Here is a 6,077-nt window from a genome sequence, read left to right as displayed (position 1 = left end):
AAGAAAGGCTCAGAGAGCTGGATTTTTTTAGCCTAGAGCTGAGAAAGTTCCAGAAAGACCTTATTGCAGCCTTTCAATACTTCAAGGCAGCTTGTAAGCAAGATGGAGACAGACTTTACAAGGGCCTTTACTGTAAAGGCTGGAGGTGAACTCTGAATGTCTGTAGTGTGAAATCTTGAATATCTCTGTCTGTAAAGTTGAAAGTTCATTTGATTTCCAGTTCTAAATTGAAAAAAAAAAAAAAAAAGCATACAGCATACTTAACAGTTTCATTGTATGAATGATTTTGGTTGTTGAAGTCTCCACTATCACTAGTTTGTTTAGATTATTGATATAATTATTCTAAATTGATGGGTGGTCTTGAAAAAAAAACATTTATACCTGATAGCTTTTAATAGAGGGTGGTACATTACTAGTACAGCACCGTCTCTGTATGGATGCCAGAGTTTAAGAAGCCATTAACCTTTTCAGTTTCTTAATAGCTTCTGTGGATGTTTTTAATTAGCCTTTTTTGTGTGTGTGACAAATACTTAGCAAAGTTGGGGTCACACAGCAGCTGACAACTGGTACCTTAAGATGGTAGTCTGTAACTGTACAAAGGTATATGAAGTATAACTTCTTGATGAGAAGGCAATGCTATGTTTTCAGTTCAATTTGAATTGTTAGAATACTTCTTGAAATAATTCTTCCAGATGAAACAAGATAAATATGGTGGGACTAGTAAGATCATATAGAAGTACAGGTTGCCCTGTAAAGGTACAGGGATAATGCTTGATACTGCGTTACCAATTGAGCTTTTTAAAACAGTAGCTAACACCAATCTTGAGCACCCTCTGCTGACCAAACTATATATGGCACATCTTTAAATGCGAAAAAAAAAAAAAAAGGAAAAAAAAAAGTATCTTTTTAGCCTTCAGTCAAATTAGATCAAAATACTGAAAAAAGCAAATATCAATTATTTGGTTTCATTATTATATATACAAATTGATTTTAAAATTATCAGATTGAAGAATATTTAGAGACATTGGGGTAGTGTTAAACTCTAGAGCAAATTGTTGATAAAAAGTGGGTTTATAGTCAAGTGGATGTTAGAATGAGTCACCTTCCATTTCTCTCATTCTGATATTTTGATACATAGTGTTTTACTGCAGGTACAGTAAGTCATTTGTGTGGTGATAAATGAGAACACATTTGAAACAGAAAGCACACTTAAGGATGTTTTGAAATCTTTAGCCAGTACTTGCCAAAATGAGTGCCTTACTTAAAGCAACTGAATCCACTATTGAAGTAAAGTTGTAGATGTAGCTCATTAGCAGTTTTTATTGCAGTGGACTAGCTAGAGAGAGCAAAACGCTAAGTTTAAAGACCTGGTGAGGATTTTGAAGTTTTACTTTGAGTATCCAAACTAGGTCATGCTGAGCCTGGAAAAGGCAATTTAAAATGGATGATTAAAGGAGGTAGAGAGAGAAGCTTGCTTGAGTTTTCTTAGCTTTCTTGTAGCATTACAGATATTGCTAGCTACAAGTTGAAATTTTATATCTAAAGAGATTAATTTATTTCAAATGTAGATATGTGGTTAGGAGTAGCTTGTTGAATTAAGAGCAAGTAAATCAGAAGGGTAATTAAAAAAAAATGTAATGAACTTTGTTCTCTAAGCCTGCAGTATTAGTATAATACAAAATAGTTTAGTTTGGTCAAAACGAATACTGAGTTTTATTAAGCTAGCATGAAGAACGCATACTCTTTTGTCAAAGGAAGCAAAATATATTATTGAAATCAAATGGACTATTATCTGATTATTACTTCTGTGTACCACTGGAGTAGACTAAATAGCTGAAATTTATTTCAGTTCTACTAAGTCAAGTAGAACCCCACTAAGCCATTGCCATTGCTGCTCTATTTCTAAAAGGAATAAGACTTGCACGAGGTTTTTTAGTGCTTCAAAAATGTTTTCAGGGTTAGTCGTTGCTCTCACAGCTAAACAAATGATTGGAAGTTTGAAAATGGTTCTGAGAAAAAGCAAGTATGGGTGACATTTTTCACTTTATGTACTTCAGTGTTCTGTTTGCTTTTCCTACTTCGTATCTGCTGCTTAAAAGAATGAGCAGGGTGTTGGTTAAAAAGTCTAATATAATGGTGTGCAAGTTTTAGATTTTTTTTTGTTAGTCAAGAGAGGCTTGTACAGAAATATGTTTGTCAGACGATTACTTGAGTACAGTGAATTAAGCAAAGGTGCTTCCTAAACTTGAGTTCACTTGTAGTTATTATGAATGATGGTTATGCTATCCCAATGTGGTTTCCTGAATTGTTGAGCTGTCAAGAATTAGAATCACTGGACTGCCCACAGAAATAAAGAATTACAAAAAACATTTACAGACTCTAAAATTGCTGTATATTTTTAGTGTCAAAGACTTGGGTAAACAGATAATGACACCTTTTTATATAGCCTTTAGCACAGGTGAGTAATCTGTTATTTCTAGGGGCTATAAGAAAAAGTCAACAGATAGAGAAAAAAAAATCCACAGGGCTTCAGATATATGCAGCCAACTATATATATTAGTCCATATATAATTTTTTTTTTTAATGACAAAGTGCCATGAACTGCCCATTTTTCTTAGGCTTAGGTTGTTTTTATCAACCTAAAAAATAAAGATAGTTTAATTTACCTGAATTACCTGAATTTTTAAATTGCTTTACAGCTTCATCAGATATAACTTCAGACTATAAGTAACATCTGTAATTAATGAAAGCATAAAGAGTTGACTAGCATTCAAGGTGTAATAAAGTTAAGTTCAGAGCATATATAAAGAATAGTAATATATGTGTATATATGTACATATGTTTTATAATGTAAGTTAAAGCCAAACTGTCTCAAACATACCATTAAATTTCGTTGTGTTTCACATTGTGTCAATGTGGTGTACGTCAGTGCAGAACAAGACTGATTACTTAAATATAATTACCTTCCTGGACATGTTTGGAGGAGGGAAGTCAAGATACTGCCTTAATACTTTGGAAGTATTAAAGTAAGGTGTATCAAAACCATGAGCAACTATTCCAAATGCACTGGAAACAGTAACTGAAAAAAAATGACTACAATACACTATGTGAGAAATCTTTATTGTTAGGCAATATTGAATTATCAAAGTTTGTTTTCTAATATTCTAGCATTAAAAAAAATCTAAATGTCCAAGGAATTTACTTTTTATATCAGAATTGTTCTGTTATTATAACAGCCTAACAGCTTCAGAGGATAACCTTTCATAGAAGTTAAGCATGTAGGGCAGCAATAACAATCATCACATCACATAAAATATCCCAAATTGGAAGGGACCCACAAGGATCATCAAGTGCAACTTCTGGCTCTACACAGGACCACCCAAAAATCAGACCATATGTCTGAGAGTGTTGTCGAAACTCTCCTTGAACTCCAGCAGGCTCAGTACCATGACTGTCCTTGGGGAGCCTGTTCAGTGCCTGACCACCCTCTCAGTGAAAAAGCTTTTCCTACCATTCAGTCTGAACATCCCCAGCACCCTACTGTAATACACACAAATGTCAGTCTTTCAACTTTTGTGAATTAAATTAAGGTTTTTCTTATAAGACAGTAACTTGCATTGTAGTCCAAAATGTGAAGCTTAGACTTCTAATCATTCCTTGATTCCAAAATACTGTATTTTTTAAAATGTTAGTTTTACTTTTTTTGGTGCAAGTAGACAATGCCATACTTGTCACTGATGGTACTAGCCATTATTTTACTGAGAACCATTAGCTATTTAAAACTTCCTACATAAATTAAAGAGGAGCTAAATGGATTTGCAGTTGTTGCCATTAGTAGCATTTTAGATTATACAGGCAATTATTGTGTTCATTATCTTAGAGCAGCCCCTTTGCAAAACTATTGTGGTTGTCTTAGACATTATATACAAATTTTTCCTTGGAGATTAAAATTTCCAGTGGTGTTTAATTTTGTTAATGCGGTTGTTTCTAATAGAACAAATATTATGACAAGTAGAAGAATATTTGCTTTATTAATATAGGAAATAGCAATAAATGTGGAAAATTACTTCAGTACTTAACTCATCAATTTCTTACATTGTCATAATTATTCTGGTAATGATTATTTTCAAAAGGAAAAAAATCACTTTCTCGGGAATATTAGCGTATTTTACAAATGCCTTGATAAAATAACAGTACTGTTAGATTGCCTACTTTTTCAGTATTCTGGTGAACTTTAGAGAATATAAGTGCATTTTTACATGAAAAGTGGATAATTTGATAGGGTTTCATTTGTTAGGTTGTGGAAGTTGTTTAAGTGGAAAGGAATTAAAGTATGTTTTAGTATTTTTTTTTTTTTGAGGAAGGGAGAATGCATTTCTATTAAAACTTCTTTCATTTATCACATTAAGAAGAGTTTTGCAATTGCTTTATCTTGCTATCAGAAATGAAAATATTAAAATTGTGTATAGGCAATTGTATGAGCTATATTAAAAAGGATAACATCATTAGTAACAAAACAAAGGAGGAGATTTATTGTGTGAAGAATTTTCATCACCAAGTTATTTTAGTCTCTTAATATTACTCCAAAAACATTTTTGTTGATTTCAAACATAAATTTATATCAATTCAGTCTTCATCAATTAGAAAGGTACAAATGCATTGAATTAGCTACGTATCAGTATGCAGTGGACTACATTTAATGTTTCTGTCCAAAAAGTGGCATTCTTTTCACAGAAGCTCTTTATTCCTTTCTATTATGGGGTGGGGTTTTTTACAGGGGGTGGAGCGGGGGGGACATTGAGAGGGTTAGGGGAAAGTATTCACTACTATGATGCAGGAAAAAAAAGTGTGAGGTAGTGGTTATGCATATTGCAAGACAGTGATTCTTTATTTTATTACAAAAAAAGACCAACTCTGGAAGGCCAGATTAAATCATTCCTTTCACTTTTTAATGGGATTTGGATGAATAGAGTAAAATATGCACTTTGCATTCATTGATAGCATCTTTAGGTTGAGGTAATTGAGTCTTTTTTCCCTGACTGAATGAATAATGACTTCATCTGATCCTCAGCGAGGCCTGAAACTTAGGCTGCCTTTGTCAGCGCAAAAAGATCTGGGCTTTGAAACATGCTCTACTTCCCTGGCTTAATTTTTCTTCATTTTAATCCAAAAAACCTATTTTTCTCAATAATTCAAGCATAAACTATGTAGTAGTTGAAGCAGCGGAAATTGCAAGATATTTGTCCTCGTTGTGCTGCTTTTTAAATGCAGCTGATAAATCAGCCACTGTGGTCTTCAGCTGCCTGGTTCTCTAGGGAAGGGACAGCCCGTGTACAAGCAAGATTGCTGAAATTTTTAAGAACTATATTTAAATGGTTCTTTTGCAGACTGTTTGTTATCTAAGGAAGTGTTATGTTTTACTGGTCTTACTGGCATGACTTAGAGATAAAATACATCTGTAAGAGGGCCTAGGAAGTTCTTCCTGACATAGTTTTTCCCACATATTTTACTGACTACCAGAGCATCACAAAAAGTGGAATATAAATACTTAGCTTACAGCATACATTATTGAAATGGTGAGAGTCTTAGTTACATAGCTTAAAAATACTTTTTCATGGGAAACAGTGGATGGAAAATATCTTCACTTACAGTTTTTGCTAGAGTGTTTCTAATTAAACACCTTTTTACCCATTAAAAGTTGAAGTTCTCTCTTACTATTTTGATTTGAAAGTGTTCTTTTCTCTTGATTATTTTAAACTTATTTTGAATAACTGAAAGTTTCATAGAATCACAGAACGGTTTGGGTTGGAAGGGACCTTAAAGATCATTTATTTCCAACCCCCCTACCATGGGCAGGGACACCTCCCACTAGACCAGGTTGCTCAAAGCCACATCCAGCCTGGCCTTGAGCACTTCTTCTAGGCAACCCGAGAAGTTTCATGTAATTAAAAAATATTTCTATGAGATGAGTTCAGATTTACAGACTGGTGTGAGAGTATAATTACAAGTTAAAGTATGCTACTTGTATGAACAAGACAATGCTCAGTTGCATTTGTCCATTGATTATTGATTCTACC

At 33.5% G+C, this 6,077-nt stretch overlaps 1 protein-coding gene across 2 annotated transcripts in view; it reads left to right on the top strand.

Moving 5' to 3' along the window:
• The window catches only part of ATP9B (ATPase phospholipid transporting 9B (putative)), a 175,543-nt gene that overhangs the window by 115,710 nt on the left and 53,756 nt on the right, over nt 1–6,077 (top strand). The gene's annotated exons all lie outside the window — the stretch shown is intronic.

This window comes from Oxyura jamaicensis, chromosome 2 (genome assembly GCF_011077185.1).
Source record: "Oxyura jamaicensis isolate SHBP4307 breed ruddy duck chromosome 2, BPBGC_Ojam_1.0, whole genome shotgun sequence".
In the NCBI taxonomy this organism is placed as follows: domain Eukaryota; kingdom Metazoa; phylum Chordata; class Aves; order Anseriformes; family Anatidae; genus Oxyura; species Oxyura jamaicensis.
Note: the sequence above shows the minus strand (reverse complement) of the source record. Positions and strands in the feature narration are given on the sequence as shown.